Source organism: Equus caballus, chromosome 8 (assembly GCF_041296265.1).
Source record: "Equus caballus isolate H_3958 breed thoroughbred chromosome 8, TB-T2T, whole genome shotgun sequence".
NCBI classification, from domain to species: domain Eukaryota; kingdom Metazoa; phylum Chordata; class Mammalia; order Perissodactyla; family Equidae; genus Equus; species Equus caballus.
The window spans coordinates 86,472,367-86,489,626 of record NC_091691.1 but is presented as its reverse complement, the minus strand read 5'-3'; the positions used below and the strand labels follow the sequence as shown (position 1 = coordinate 86,489,626).

Genomic DNA, 17,260 nt, shown 5'->3' with positions numbered 1-17,260 from the left:
TCAATTTCACATTTCAGCATCATTATAGTAAGCTTTATTTGTAATAAAAGCATAATTTAGCTGGAGAGTACTAAAACATATATATCCACATTATATCAGTGATTTACTGTCCTGTGGTCAAAATAGTTCCCTTTCTTCCTCTTCACCAAGTTCACGTTTTGTTGTCTGGTGTCACTTGATAATCTTTCATTCTCCTGTTTTTTTTTCTTTTTTTCAGGTTCTATCTCTCTCTTTTTCCCATTAAGATGTGAATGGGCAGGCATCTCGGCCAATATGTCTATACATGGCTGAATACACTTGGAGAAAAGCGGGGTCTCCTTTTGTCTGGACTCTGGATGGCTGCGTGTCATTCCGCACCAACGGGCAGGGCCTCCCTCACAGTAGGAACTTTGCAATAATTGCCAGAACAAATTGAGCTCAGGCTTATCAGTTCCTTTCCCTTTTCAGTTGGAAAATGGAGGGAATGGGAGAACAAGGCCATTTTTGACCAATGACAATACAGCGTAGAAATAGATTGGATACAGCCAGTGCCCACTTGTGCTACAGACAACAGTTATGGGATATATTGTGTACAGGAATGATAAGATGTGACCCTACAGTCACCAAGCTCACCGAGCCTTGTTTTCCCCACATGCCCTGAGCATTCCTGTAATTACGAGCTGCATATGCAGCAGTTGGCAGGGGAATTAGTGGAAGTTAAACACATACAGCCTGCAGAGGTGAACAAACATTGATGTGACTGCTTGGTGCTTGTATTCTTTTTGCATCTGGTAGAGACCAGCAGAGGCAACACTCAAATTGTTTCCAGCAGGGAGCAATGAGAAAAATGGTCTTTGGTGAGAAGGCTGAATACAGGGGAAAATACTCATTTAAAAATAGCTTACATTTTTTTCCTATACAAATTTTTATCAGAATCTCTATGAATCATTGACGTATTTCATATGTGATATCTGCAGTGTATCTAGCTCTCTGTTTGGTGTCTATGTACGTATGTGTGTCTGCATGTTTTTATTTATTTATTAATCCCACTTGTATGTAGGTAGGTACAAACTATAATGTCCATTTGTAAATGTAAGTGAAAACAGATGTACTAGCAGAGGTGATTTTTTCTTATATATATATTCAGACTCCCAAGGGTGATTCAAAACCTAGAAAATACCACAAGCTCGTGTCCAGAAATCCTTCCACCTTAATAGAAGACGATTTTGGGCTTGAGGGTTACGTGCAAAACCAAGGCTGTGTGCTGTGTTGTCACTACAGGACGGTTGGGAGGCAGGGCCCTCAACAAACTGGGCAGCCAGCCTAGTGTTTCAGAACCGTGAAAGCAGTCAGACCACCTGTCCATGTGACAGCCGAGACTATATATTTTTAATAATGTTATTTAAATAAACATTTGGGTGTGTGTGTGTGTGTGTGTGTGTGTGTGTGTGTGAGTGAGTGAATTCTCATTCACAGGGGTTAAGCTTTGTTCAGCTGCTTCCAGAGCAACTGGAGGTAGACAAGACAAGGCGCTACGGCCAACTGAGTGGCTTTCCATCTGCCCTCTGCTTTGCTTGGAAATAACCAGCCAGACCAACGGTTTTGCTTTGTTCGGCTTTTTTCTGATCTGAAGCAGAGGCTGACATGAAACAAACATGGCATTTCCTTTTGAAAATTGGATTCTGAAATTGGCTTCATCTTTCTAGAAGCACCGTGCTTTAGCAGTTCCTTCCCAGTTTTGTGAATGTCATATAAACAGTTTGCATATAAAGCTCCAAATTTGGAGGAAATTACCACATTAGGTTTTTGCGATTTTTGGGGGGGGGGTGTTTGGTTTTTGGTGGTCATGAAGGGATATGTTGTAGTGGGATGAATGGGAGTGGTTTCCCCTGAACAGAAAGGGATGAAGAAAATAGGGGAACAAATTAATAGTAGAGAACACGTTTGCCAGTCTTTTATTAGCGGTGTTAAAGGAGACAGAGCAAATGTGAAGTCATGCAAATGTGGCTTCTTGAAGAACTTCATTAGCATCACCCACAAGCTGTAGTTTACAATAAATGGCCACGGGGACCCCCGTAGGTCATGGCCCATGGCCAGCTCACTGCAATGGAAATGACACTTACAGTAAGGCGAGTCCCCTGGACATGATCTATGAAGTATGGATGACAGTACGTTATCTAAGCCAGTTGCACTGTAGTGATTTGAAATTGGGAGACTTGTAATGGAGCAAGCAAGGAGAAAAGAATACTAGAGGAATGCAGTCTCTTAAAGATCTCCTAGCAGAGAGAGACTGCATATGCTTATGCTTGAAAGGAGAGGTAAGAAAAAGAACATTCTTAGAAGAGAGTTAATAATCTTCTTTAATACTGACCCGTCCCCCTCCCCAAACACACGCACACGCCCACACACCCTGCACATAGAAATGAAAAGAGATTTCCCTTGCTCATAACATCCTTAGCATACCTTGATATCTTGAATCTTTAGGAGATGTAAGGAAAAAGAGCTATTTTAGGGTGAAATAAGGATTTGAGAATGCTGGCTACCAAGACTGTCATTTCGTTCTCCATGCATGCAATGTAAAGGGGAGCTATGCAATTTTAACTTGATTTTACTTTGAACTTGTGATGGAATCATGGCTGCTCTCACAGACACAGTTGAGACATATGGACTTACTAATGAGAGCACTCCCCAAGAAGGGCCCTGTGCTATCTACAGAATCAAAACTCCACTGGAGGCAGTCAGACATGCTGTGCAGCTGGATTGCCTGGGTTCCAATCTCAGCTCCACCCTTTACAGGCTGTGTGAACTTAACTTCTTTGTGCGTCTCTTTCCACATCTGCAAAATGGAGCTGACAGTAGCAGCAGCTGGTCATAATCTACTACCTAAGTCAGTGTATGTGAAGCACTGGGAACGGGGCCTGGGCACACTGTCGGTGCTCCATAAATACTAGCTATTCGTATTAGTGAGAGAAACACTATGGGCTATGGCATCAGGTTTAGATTCCACTTCTCTGTGTTTTTTTTTTTTCTGTGGCAAATTATTTAATCTTTCTGAGCTCAGAGAGTTATTCCAATGTGCAGAGTTGCAGGCTTGCTCTAAGGAGTAAGTCATCTTCTACATGCACCATGCAGAGCATTGTGTGTGGAGCATCATAGATGATGAATAGAAGTTTAATTCTTTCCCAAAGTAGAAAAGATGACACTCCTATGTGCAAACTGTAATGCTAGCCTTGTCTTGTAATTGTTTGGACCTTCTCTGAGTTTTTTTGAATGAAACTTGGGATTTCACATCAGTTATTGGTCAGCAGTGGTGATTTCCCTGAAGCTATTGAAATCACAAACCCTGTACTTGGTGGATAGTAGGAAATGGAAGCTTTTAGAATGGGATGTAAAATTCTACTTGGCTTGTCAAAAGGACACTCTATTCCTGACATATTTTTTGGGGAAAAACAGACTGAAACACCACAAATGAGCTCCTTCATTGTGCCTATGTGCAAATTGTCAGATTCTCAAGAAGAGAGGAAGGAAAGTTATGCCATAAAAGTCTCTCAAATATAGAAAGAATATGAAATATATTTTCCAATAAAATACTTTGCACATAATTCTAATGATAGAATCTGACTGGGGATATCTTAGCAATATGTCTCCTCGATGGCAGACTCGCCATTGTCTATGTAGCCTCTTATTAGAAACTATTGTAGGGGCTGGCCTGGTGGCGCAGCAGTTAAGTGCACACGTTCGGCTTTGGTGGCCCAGGGTTCACCAGTTCGGATCCTGCGTGCAGACATGGGACTGCGTGGCAAGCCATGCTGTGGTAGGCATCCCACATATAAAGTAGGGGAAGATGGGCACGGATGTTAGCTCAGGGCCAGCCTTCCTCAGCAAAAAGAGGAAGATTGGCAGCAGTTAGCTCAGAAAGAAAGAAACTATTGTAAACACCTGTTGGGGTGCCAGTGCAGCAGATGTCTAATAACAAGGCCCCCTCCCCCAAAGGATGGGCCCCTGCAGCCATGTTTATAACAAAGGACTTTGTCCCTCTCCCAGGCCAAAGCTGTTTGGAACAGAGTGGACATTTGAGTCAAGGTGGGCCAGGCAGGTTCTGTTTCCTGGGAATGTGGACTTGGGATGTGCAAAGATGGCTGGCGTGCTGTGTCCTGCAGAGGCAGTGCAGAGGAAGTTGGGCAAAGAAGAGAGAGAGCCAGGGAGGGCAGGGGAAGAGAGATGGCTCTTCCTCCCAGCTCCTGGGCCTCGGCAGGCTGAGCTGAGCCTCCTGCCTTTCGATTCTGTGCCATACCTTTGTAACCACGCACTGATTTCCCCCTTTTCTTTAAAATCAGCTTGAGGGAATTTTGGTTCCTTCAGACTAAAATTTTACTAGCAGGAGTTCTATCTATCTCATGGAAAACTGACCTCAAGTTGTGGATCCAGGGAAAACAGTTTTGAGATCTTGATAGAGTTAATCCTCTCCCCCAACCCCTAGATTGTTTTGAGCACCTTTATTAATAAGGTGAACTGCAGAAGATAAAGTCATAACAAGATGGCCTTGGAAGAAATGGTGGTGATATCATGAGCTGCACATTCTGTAACTTTCCATTACTGGAACTTCATGTCATAGAAGGATTTATGAATACTGATTTTTAAGAAAATGCACTGTGATACAGCATTTAAGTGAAATAGTAAGTTTCTATTGTAAATGTTAGAAAATAAGTTTGAACATTGGTGAGATAACTAAGGTAGAATTCTTTTTCTTTTTTGTATAAGGGTAGGTAGAGAATCACTCTGAGAATTATTTACCTATTGTAAATCTTAGATTTGTATTTATTTCAGAAAGTAATGGATTGCTCTTCAAACAATGAAAAGAATTGTTTGCTGCTTTTAAGGAATATGCCTTTATTTATATTTATATTGTTTAGGTGACAAGTACAGCGGCTTCTCGGGGCAGATCCCCGTGTATCTGGGTGGGTTACTGGAGTTCTCTGTGGAATTAGAATGAGGATAATTTTTGTTGACTTTACACTTACAAATATCCCCTTCCATCTGTTTTCTGGATGCTTCGATCCTTCTTGTTTCATTTCAATGTTAATTTTCAAAATGGGATATTAAAATTCACCTGGTATGATAAAATTCCAGGCCATCATTTTCTGAAAGTTAAGAATCATTTTATTTCCAAAATATTAAAGTTGAAAAATGTTTTGGAGATCAAATGTTGATTCAGTTTTGCAAGCCTGGTAGCTCTAACCAAATCCAGGATTCTTATTGCCATTTCTGTTTTATTTTCTTCATTGCGATGGGAAATATGTATTACTAGCAAAAGGTCCACACAGTTAGAAGATGAGAATGGTCCCGTTCTTTGTAAGAAATGGTGGTTGTAACTGTCAAATGCAAAGTTATACTTGAGAGAGGCCAGGAGTCCACAGGGTGACTAGACTTAATAGATTTGGTGGTGTTGTTTGCTTATTAGTGGCCATAGGAGTACACATGTGGAAAGTAACAAGTGCCAGTGCCATTGTTGATAGTGACCCTATTTTCAGTTTCAATTTTAAAAAATATCAGGGGATGTTCTTGGGCAAACAGGCCAACTAATTTATTTCCAGTGAGCTCTGTGATGATCATGTTTAAAATATTCCCTAGGATTTATGTGGGAGTTGAAGTTGTTTGCTATTACCAGGCTTATTTTGAAATGATTGATTCCATTTGTAGATATTGTCATTTCCTGAAGTTAGTTATGAATCAAGATTATTGTTATACAGTGATAGATACTGTTGAGGATTTTCTAAATATGTTCAATGACTCCATAGCGTTTTTACAAGAATAATTCATATCCAGACCATGATGGAGGGTCCCAGCTAGTCTCCCTACAACCTCAACTGCCACTTCAGCTCTGTGTTTGGTTCATTAACGTCTGCTTTCAAGTTTGAGAGGTCTGGCAATTTTCACTCTGATGCTAATGTTTCCTCCTAGTCCCGGATCCTGATAAATGGGTGTGGTTGCTTTCAGCTCCCTTGTGGCATCACGCACAGCCCACATTCACTTCTAGGCAGTGTTTTGATCAGGGGTTCTGTAGTGAGATAGTTTTGACAAGAAACTGTCAGCTCCCATTGCATGCTGTGTCCTAGCTGGTGTTTCCAGGCTGGTAGGGTTGAACAGTGTATGAATCAAAGCATCAGAAAACAGATGGAAGGGGATCTTCCTGGAGATTGCCTGGTCTTTGCTAGCAGTGCAGTGAGGGCAAAAGGAGGCATTGTTGTTTGGAGCGTAGAGGGCAGCAGGTGGGTGGCAAGTACTAGGGTTGAGGGCCGCAACTGGGCTAGGACAGGAAGAACAATGAGGAAAGTGACATTTCACACTGCAGGAGGAGTTAAACTTTTTTTTTTTACCTTGTTAAACCACTAAACTTCTTCCCTCAGATGTTCCTTTTCATTTTTCTTTTTTTAAATTAGGAACAGATTACCAAGCCGCATAAGCAGAAAACTCTGAGCTTACATAAAGCATATAATGGTGTTATCAATAAAATTTAAAAACCAAAATTACCATAGTGGTACATATTTAATTACATGCACACTCCTTAATGTGCTATATGGTAATATTGGCAAGTGAATTGCGAACATTGTAGGTGGTGTTACTTTTAATAGGGAAGGGAACTAGTATTTATCGACTCCCCAATATCTGCTGGGCTCCATGCTGGGCGCTTTACATGTCTTATCTCATTTAATGTGCAGCTAAACAAGGATTTCCAGGGGCTGTTGTCGGGGGAGGAAGGAAAAGTTACACTCCCAGCCACTTCGGAAGACCCAGGATTCTCTTTTCTTTGGCAGGGGCTCTCATCTTCCTAATGGTCCAGGGACTTTTACCCTCTCCCTAGTTTGGACTTTCTGGGCCCTGGGCCCTGGATCTTAGCCACGGTTGGACACAATGAGAACATAGCTCCTGCTCTGGATATCGGATCTAATCTTACCTTCAAGTTTCACTAAGGGCTGGGAGCTGACCAGACAGCCTGTGCTCCAGCCTCCAGATTGGAATTCTATTTTACTACAAGGAAGCAGAACCCAAGGCAACTCCTCCTTTGAGTTTGAGGGAATGTGAGTAGAACCCTCTGCAGCCTCCTGCTCTGCTGTCTCCTCCTCCCCATGAACAGCCTCACAAAGGGAAAGGAAGAGAGCCTAGTGGTATGCTTTACAAGGAGGAGGCCCTCCACCCCACCCCTCTCAAACCCTTTGAAACATGTTTATTGACAGTGCCTGATATTGCAGTATTTAGAGTATGGCTTTTTTTAATCTTTTGGGATTAGGGAATTCTTTGAAAGTCTGATAACAGTCTTGACTCCACTCCTCAGAAAAATGTACCAATATTTACACTTCAAGTGAAGACAACTTGATTTAGGATTCACACACTGCCAAGGAAAACCTCTGGGAGGATGAGGAGGGTGGGTAAGGAGAGTCTTATCAGCCATTTATTATTTAGTGGGATTGTTTTATTCACTTGTTTACTTGAGATGTGCTTAAGGCAACAGGACCTGATGAGAGAAGGTGGGTGGTAGTGGTAAGAGATCATTTTGAAGTATGAGATCTTGTCGGGGAAGGAGGCCCAAGTTGGGAAGGTAGTGGGGCTTAGAGTGAAGGCCATGGAGGGCAGCCAGTCAGGGTGTACAGCCTTGCTACACAAAGTGTGGCCCATGGTCAGCAGCCTGGTCATCTTCCAGGGGCTTGTTGGAAATGCAGGATCGCGGACCTCGCCCAAGACATACTGAGTCAGAGTATGTATTTTAACAAGATCCCACATTCAAGTTTGAGAAGCATGGATGTGTATTGAGGACACTAGGAAAGGAGTGGGGAGCCAGGGGTGAAGTTAAAGGAAGCTAGCAACCAGAAGAATGGTGCTGAGAGACGCCCATGAAGGTGACCCTGATGGCCTACAAGGGATAGAAAGAAGCTCAGACAGGAGGAGGGGGAAGAGACAATGGAAGGGGCCCTTGAAGTGGTACTCCAAGGGGAAGGTGGGAAAATTGTAAGTCTGGGAAGGAAGTGATGTATTTAAATACAGGCACAGAATTGTAACAACAAAAAGAAGTTGTTTACTACAATATGTTAAATCATGAATGGCACCTACGTAAGTGTGAATTATGTTTTCTAAACATTCAATTGGTATCAAAGAATTGTCATGCTAAATTATTTATTTATGGAGTAAATGACTTTAGGCAGGCTTCTATCTCTTTCCCTTGATGAACTTTTGAACTTATCATAAGTTTGTTTTCTAAAACCCTATGCCATGTAGGCAGTTGAATTACTTGAAAATCTCAAGATATGAAGTCATTCGCTCCTATTATTGGTGCAGCCATCACCGACATGCCCTAGATGCCCTTTTCTCTTTTCTAAGAGAATTTTTATCAAATGCTCTTTGGACGTATTACATTAGCAATTATTGCTTGATTTCTAACTGTTCTTGTGTTTTCTGAAGGCAAGTGAAAATAAATTATAATTTTTGAGCAGATAGAATAATACTATCATTTTGGTAAGATTGTGGGTTATATTCCATCACTGAGGAAATACTAGCCATGTATTATGGATTGAGTTGTGTCCCCTCCAAAAGATATGCTGAAGTCCTAACCCCTGGTACCTGTGAATGTGGCTTTATTTGGAAATAGGGCTTTGCAGATATAATCAAATTAAGATCAGGCCATTAGGGTGGGCCCTTAATCCAATGTCACTGATGTCTTTCTAAGAAGAGGAGAAGACAGACACAGAGGGAAAGTGGTCCTGAAAAGATGGAGGTTGGTGTGATGCTGCTGCAGAGCCAGGGAACTCCTGGGGCTACTGGAAGCTGCATGAGGCGAGGGAGGCTCCTCCTCTAACGGCTTGGAGGGAGCACAGCCCTGCCCACACCTTGATTTTGGACTTCTAGCTCCCAGAACCGTGAGACAAGAAATTTTTGTTGTTTTAGGCCAACCAGTTCATGGTACTTTGTTATGGCCGCCTAGGAAACTACACTACCATGCTTAACTATTCTGTAGTTAGTAATTGTTTTGATCCAATTTTGAATGAGTTCATTAGTTTTGTATACTTCTGTTTGAGATGGAATAGTCATTATAGTTATTAAAGAAACTAAAACATTTTCCCAATTAATACTAAATTAAAATCCCCTACTTGTATAATTTTTATTTCGTCTGTATAGGCTGTGGGTCAAATTTACTTTTCATGAAATGCCAGAATTGCTTTTTCTTTTAAAATTAAAAAACTCATTTGTAGTATCTTAGTGAAAAAAATAAATAACAATGTCATACAATTCATTAGTACTTACTACATGAGATATTCTGAATAAGATTCTGATTAAAAAATATTGAAAGATATATTTACTTGTAAATCAATAAATTATTTGAAAATAAATGAAAAAAGTGTATTTAAATGTTATCTGATGTTAGCAGCTACAGGTGTCTAGGATATCTGTATCTTGCAAAAAATGGCAAAAACATGAGGAAAACACAAATGGCTAAGGAAAAAGGAAACTCTGCAAAACAGCTTATGCAATAAATACACCATATGGTCAAGGGATGTCAAAAATCTCAAATTTATTTTGCGACCAGAGTCAGTCTGATCCTGCAAATTACCTTCATTCAGGCAAGGATGGCGGAGCTGCCAGTCACGCCCATGGATGTCTGTCTTGAGTGTGAGGTCCAGGACTGTGTTAAACTGCAACGAGGGCAGCCGATTCTGAGACACCATGAGCTGGGTAAGCACAGCCTTGGCCGTGGGGATTGCTGTTTATGTTATGACCTCCTTGTACTGCATGAGGTTTCTGTGATTGGCTCCTCCACTTAAATGAGGTGTGTTTCCGTCCTACTACACCTCCCACTTTTTGTTATTTCCCTAAGTGAAATTTAGCGTGAAGTCTGTTGTTTTGAACCCAATGCCAGGAAGACTAGTTACAAAGGTACCCAGAGGAGACTATTCCAAGATGGCTCTGAGATGTGAATATCATTGCAGAGTTATATCAAGGTCACTTGTATTTATTTTTTCCTAAACAGTTTCTTGACTTTAAAATGCCTTTGGAATTTCCAGCTCAAAATTCTAATCCCTTTCAGTGAGCTCAGTCTCTATGCAAAACTTGCTTCCCGCCTGCCAAATTGAAAGCATCTGGATAGAATACTGAATGTAGGTCATTTTTTTTTCGTGTGTCCTTCTCTAGAAGAAAGGAAATCAAATCCAATAACATCACACAGAGAGAGGGTAAAACAGTTCCAACAAGAGCTTTTTGTTTCAACGGTTGTTTGGAATTAAGTCTGTGACACTTCCCTCTTCCCTATCTCTACCTCTCAGGCCACCAGATCTCAATGGTTGATTTGAATGTTTAAAGTGATGCAGCTTTTTACTTTCCATTATCTCTATAGCACCATTCTCTGCTAAGGAGAATGACTAGAGATTTCTAGTTAATTCTTCAGGTTAATCAGGATGCACTTCCCTGTCTTCCCAGTTGAGGCTCTGAATGAGATCTAGACAGAGCTCCTCAGACTTGGAAGTGCACAGGAACCTTCTGAGGGCCTTGTTAACACGCAGATTTTTATTAGGTCGGTCTGGGGTGGGATCTGAGCTCTTGCATTTCTAAAAAGCTCTCAGGTAGTGTAAACAGCTGCTGGTTTGTGGACCGCATTTGAGTAGCGAGGAGTTAGCGAGGAGTGGCCCACTTTCTTGGCCCAGTCTCTCTCCCAACACCTGGCTATTTCTGGGCTTGGTATGTTGAGAGCATTAGGACTTAGTGTTGAGTAATATCTCCTGCACATGGGTGTAATTCCACCATTTCCCCTTTCTCCTTCATTCCAGTTCTCTTCCCACCAAGTGCACTAACTGAGGGTTCAAAAATCAGTGCACACAGAAACTTGCCATTACAGAGAAAACACTTTTACCTGAGTAGAGAGAAGGAAAACAAGGAAAGATGTGTATTTACACTGAACCTATATTCCATCATCAAAGAATTCAGAATATAATTTCACCAGAGGTAATAGAGTTTCATTAGTATTTACTTAGCACTAAGGTAAGTAATAGAATGATAGCAGATTGAGGCATATTTAATTTTCAGCTTTCAAAGTGCTCTAAATAAAAGAGATTATAATAATATAACAGAAGCTATTATATCCACAGCAGCACTTAAGACTGATAGACATAATGTTCCACTTAGGAGCTATCGTGGTACAATTAACTAGGTGGTATTCAAAAGAAGTTTCTTAAAACACTTAAAGTTGTAAAGCTATTCAGGAATAGATCTGTGCTTCTCAAGTAAATACAAACAAGGACTAGAGTCATTTTAGTGGATAATAAAAGAAATCAACAAGCCCAATTCTAGCTCTCCATGGATGAGATTTAAAGCAACAAATCTATGCTACTTTATGCAATTAACATAAAATAAACTTAAATTTGGAAGATTTACTCTGCCATCACCTTCCCACACAACAAACACAAATCCCAGGGTAATTTGCCTTCATTAATTCACATACCGTTGCAGGGCTGACTTCTGCTCTCAGATGCTTATGCACAATCTACCTTGGAGTTAAGTTACTGCATATGGGCCCTTTAACTTCTGTTCAGATCCCGGAAGAATCACAGGTTACAGACATTATGAGCCTTTCAGCCTGTCTTCAACCCTGAGGGAGGCTCTATTGATGTATGCAGAATCAAAGAGGTTTGTAGAGAACAATTCCTTGCTTCTCGTCTGGCAGAGCTCAGACGCAGCTGCTTTGCTCTGAAAGGGAGGGGGCTGTGGTGGGCCTCATGGGAGAAGAGATGCTTTCCAAGATGTCTCTTTGACAGGCTACTTTCCTGACCCCGTCATCCCCAAATATTGCAGGAATGGACCTAATAAATTATGATCGAGGGCCAAATAAATCATTAACAACTTAAGGTGTTTTGAAATTCTTTTTGTGTATTTAGAATATTTCACTATTCTCCTTAACTAAGGAAAACCCTATTCTGAGATAGAGTAAATAGTAGGTAATATATTGGTTTAATAATATAATCACTTACAGTGAACTAAAAGAAGGTGGAGGGGCGAAAGGAGGAGATTATAAAGAATGAGAAGGCAACCGGAGGAGATGGTCTCACACCAACAACAAGGCAGACAGAAGAGAAACACAGACATGGAGAGAAGATGCAGCGAGGCAGAGGAAATATAATAACGTGGAAAGACATACGGTCATGTTTGTTTAAACATCTGTGTTGTGCTCTATCTGTGTTTTCTTTAGAAGTGTTCGAAGGAAGTCTAGTTCTTTTGCTCATAGAGTCAACTAAGAACTCAGGTTGTTCATTGGAGAATCTGCATTTTAAATTAGATACAAAATACACAAGAGGGGCAGCATCAATGTGAGGTCAACCAGGAAATGGCAGTGGATTGCCACCGCCATAGAGTCTCTGGGCCTAATGAATGGAAAAGGGCGAGGGGGCAAAGAGGCTGGGGAATCCTCGGTTTCCTCTGTTGGTTTGACTCTAGAAAGCACTCAATTCCCACCCAAAGAGCTAAGGTTTTGCCAAATGGTTCTATATTCTATATTTTTTATAATAGCCCTAAAGAAGAAAAAAACCCCAGAACATGTTCCCCTCCCGTCATATCTGATCCTTCCAACAAGTCTGTGAAGTAGGTGGGACAGGTATTAATACTGATGTCATCTAGTCAAGTGGGAGATGAGGAAACAGACTAGGGATTGAATTGCTTGGGGAAAATTACCTAGCTAGAAAGGATAGTAGTAGTAATATTCATAGTGGCTGAACATGGGGTGGCTCTGCCACTATGATATTTTGGGCAAGTAATTTAACCTTTCTGTGCCTCAATTTCCTCATTTGTACAGTGGGGAGACTAATAAGAGTACCTGATTTTTAAGGTGGTTGTCAGCATTACATGAGATAGTACAACAAGCACGTAGAACAGTATCTGGCAAAACTCTTAAGTACTAAATGCTAGCTATTATTATTCTAATTATTAATGAACACTAAACCATTCAGAACAAGTGTTCTGGATTCATAGCCACAGCTCATTTGAATAAAATATACTTAGGCAACCAGTGAAGCCTCATAATCAGAGGTCACCACCTCTTTTCAGATTCTGGGAATGCTTCAAAGATAAGACTGATGCTCAACAGTAGAAGAAAGAGTTTCAGGCAGAGCAAGGTTCTGTTTAGGAGAATTTCTGATTGTAAGAAGTTCTATCGGAAATGGCTTCATTAATCAAGGGGTCTTCTTTGTTTAACGATAAACTATTTCCATTGAAAAAGTCCCCTATCCGAACCTAGGTTCTTGTGGTTAAAACTGTCGTGCTCTCAAGATGTCTCTTCTCAAACTTTGTTTTTTGATTTTTAAATAGTTACGTAATTAATGTATACGTAATCATATATTCTGTTTAACCATGAATAGTTTTTATTTTTTAAACATAAAAGCAGCTCTATTAAAGTAGATTAGAAGTCTTTTAAGCATTGGAAGAGATTTGGTTTGCAGATCTTATACCAAACATGAGAAGTGCATCATCTAGGGTTGTTACTCCTGAACAACAAGTAAAAGACAATTATAGGTCAGAGAAAACCTCAGAGAGGTATCTACCAAACCCTGTGGAGACCACAGAATACCCAGGCCAGGTCTTACTCTGCATATGATAACCTGAAAGAAGGAATAAAAAAATTTGAGCTTGTTACCATCAAATGTACGAACATTTATTATCGAGCAGCCACTTGGATTCCACACCTACCTAGGAGCAAATAAGAGGACTGGGGCCGTTCAAACTATAGGATGGAGGACTGAGGTTAGCAACTTACTGTGGAATGGGGCCACTCCAAGCTGTAAGCTTACTAAATGATAGGACCATAAGAGTGCATTTTTTAGAACTCTGTGGGGTAAGTTCTATCGTGAAGAGGGGTCCCGAATTTAAACTTACATGCCTTTGTTTACTTTTTTCAGTAATTTATTAAAAACTCTGTCTAAAAGGGATGCTCATCATGGAGATGATGTTAACTGTACCATTTTGTATAAAAAATATTAATTTGAGGTAAAATTAAAGGGTCATCTTTTTGATGTCATTTAGGACAGAATTATATGGTTATTGTTTTTTATGGTAAATTATGGGTTTTTTGCTTGCTTGCCTAATTCAAGTTCTCATAACATCTTCACATTCCCATTTGGTAAATAATTGTATACTTGTAGAACTCTTAGAAGACAAATATGTGGCCAAAAGAATATTATTAAGAAAATACTATGACCTTTCAGTGGTTTTATAATTAGCCATATTGAAGAAACCCAAAACATGGAATAAATTATTCAAAAGCTGTCTCATCTTAAGATTATGTAAGAATGCATATTCACATTTAAAAAGAACAGTTGAACTCTTTTCCAGAAAATAATTTCATTAATAGCTTCAGAACCTTTATCTTGCAAACTGTCCCATTAAATCTTTTACCCATAAATCATACTTTTTAATTAACTGAACTACAGACTTTATTTAGATTTCCTCAATTTTTTCCACTAATGTCGATTTTATATTCCAGGAATCAATCCAGGATCCCACATTGCATTTAATTGTCATGTCTGTTTTAATCTCCTCCAATCTGTGACAGTGTTCTGAGCTACCCTTGTCCTTCATGATATTGATACCTTTGAAGAGTACTGGTTAGGTATTTTGTAGCAGGCCCATCAATTTGGGTTTGTGTGATGGTTTCTCAAATCATACCTTTTAGTGAAATTTTCTTACTTTTCAGTGGAAATAATAGAATTTATGAGCTGGAAGCAACCTTAGAAATCATTTTATTGACTAGTCCAAATTCCTGATTTTATTGGCATGGAAAGAAAGGCCTCTGTGGTTTAAATGGCTTCCTCCAGATCAGTTGATTAGTGAGTGACTGGGCTAGGACTAGTACTTGGTTCTCTTGTCACACACCTGATGCTTTTTCAAGGCATCATGCAAATGATGCCTCTGTCTTTGGCTAGCCAACACCTTAGCACAGTGGGGGCCAACAGACTCTGGTGATGCTGTTTATGCTCCTGAGGCATCATTCACAGAGAATGCCATGTGAACAGTACTCCCTGGGCTTATGCAGCTCTGATGTGTCTACTTGGACTATTTATAAAATAATTTGAGGTAGCTTATAATAAAAGAACAGATAGAGTAAAACAAAAACATGAGATCCTACAATATTGATTACTTGGATATAATATGATTGGCAGATGGTCCCAGTGCTCTACCCAGATCTTGTTTTTAGAAGGGAGTGGCTGAAGGGCAGACATTTTTTGTCTTTTAAGGGAGTGAAGTAGGAAGTGACTCCTCCTGTTACTTGGAATGTTCTCATTTCCGTGTACAGTGCATGTTTTCTTTGAAATAATCAATCTCTTTCCCACATGTCTAATAAATCAAAACACGTTTTTCTCCCTCCCAGTCCATTATACACACAGGTACTGGAAGGCTGACCAAAAAATAGTGTTGTGCATTAATCTTGCACTTCACAACTCTGCATTTCACGTAACAGAACTTCTTGGATTTCCACTTAAAATGTTAAAGTGGAGTTTTATCATAGTTACCAAAATAAAAGACATAAGCCAACAGAGTGGGAGAAATGATCTTGCAAACCACATATCTGACAAAGAACTAGTATCTAGAATACATAAAGAACTCTCAAAACAAAACAGTAAAAAAACCAATTAACTTAGAACATGGGTGAAAGAAATGAAGAGACATTTCACCAAAGAAGTGATACAGATGGTAAATAAGCACATGAAAAGATATTCAGCATCATTAGCTATTAGAGAAATGTGAACTAAAACCATAATGCAATATTACTATGTGCCAATCATAATGGCCAAAATAAAAAATCGTGGCAACATCAAATGCTGGTGAGGATGAGGATAGACTGGATTACTCATGCATTGCTAGTGGGAATGTAAAATGGAACAACCACACTGGTAAAGAGTTTGGCAGTTTCTTTAAACAACTAAACATGCAGTTACCATACTCTCAAACAATTGCACTCCTGGGTATCTTCCCCAGAGAAATGAAGACTTACATTCACACAAAAACCTGTACATGAATGTTTATAGCAGCTTTACTCATAATAGATCCTAAATGGAAACAACCCAGATGTCCTTCAATGGATGAATGGTTAAGCTGTGGTACATCTATACCACAGAATACTACTCAGAAATGAAGAGAACCATTGATAGATGCAGCAACCTGGATGAATCTCCAGAGAATTACATTGAGTGAAAAAAGCTGATCCAAAGAGGTTACACACTGTATGAATCTATTAATAGATCATTCTTGAAATGCCAAAATTATAGACGTAGAGATCCAATTAGTGGTTGTCAAGGGTTAAGGAATGGGTAGAGGCAGGAAGGAAGTAGACGTGGTTGTAAAATAGCAACATGAAAGACCCTTGTGGTGATGGAAACGTTCTCTACTGTGACTGTATCATTGTCACTGTCCTGCTTGTGATCTTGTACTAGAGTTACCAAGAAGTTACCATGTGGGGAACTGGGTAAAAGGTACACAGATTCTCTCGGAATTATTTCTTATAACCTCACGTGAACCTACAATTATCTCAAAATAAAAAGTTTAATTAAAAAAAGGGGTTATGCCAGACATTAAAGAAAGAAAAGGGGTCTACTTTTTACTGAAAATACTTCTGTTTGAATTTTTTTTAATCAGCTGATATTCATGCATTATTAGTCCAATAAAAATTACCAAAAGAGAGGGACTGGCCTGGTGGTGTAATGGTTAGGTTTGTGTGCTACACTTCAGTGGCCTGGGGTTTGTGGGTTTAGATCCTAGGCACGGACCTACATACTGCCTATCAAGCCATGTTGTGGTCGCATCCCGCATACAAGATAGAGGAAGACTGGCACAGACGTTAGCTCAGGGACAGTCTTCCTCAAGCAAAAAGAGGAAGATTGGCAACAGATATTAGCTCAGGGCCAATCTTCCTCACCAAAGGAATGAAAGGAAAAAAAATTATCAAAAGAGAGAGGAAAGAAGAACATAAAATAGTGTGTGCATCTTAACTAAGGAACTGTTAAGACACAAAATTTGCTCTGTACTTCGTTTCAGTCACAGCCAAGAGGGAAAAGTGAATCAGCTACATAGCTGTAGAAGCAAAAATACAAGTAATTCAAGGACCGTGCATATTGGGAGCTAATATTATTTTCATACTCTACAGTATAAAAATGGTAAAGTATTAGAGATGCTATATTTATACCTGTTTGTATAGGACTGTTCCTGGTATAGACAAATACACACACGCTTTTATTGATATTATGAACTTTGGTTGGCA

At 39.9% G+C, this 17,260-nt stretch overlaps 1 protein-coding gene and 1 long non-coding RNA gene across 4 annotated transcripts in view; one reads left to right on the top strand and one right to left on the bottom strand.

The window, feature by feature from the left end:
* LOC102149289 (uncharacterized) overlaps positions 1-15,631 on the top strand; it is an 86,375-nt gene extending 70,744 nt beyond the window's left edge. Inside the window, exons 3-4 of the long non-coding RNA XR_290784.4 lie at positions 9,591-9,702; positions 11,990-15,631. This is a non-coding gene — a long non-coding RNA (uncharacterized lncRNA). The remainder of the gene's footprint in view (positions 1-9,590; positions 9,703-11,989) is intronic.
* CDH20 (cadherin 20) overlaps positions 1-17,260 on the bottom strand; it is a 199,427-nt gene that overhangs the window by 71,848 nt on the left and 110,319 nt on the right. The window lies entirely within an intron of this gene.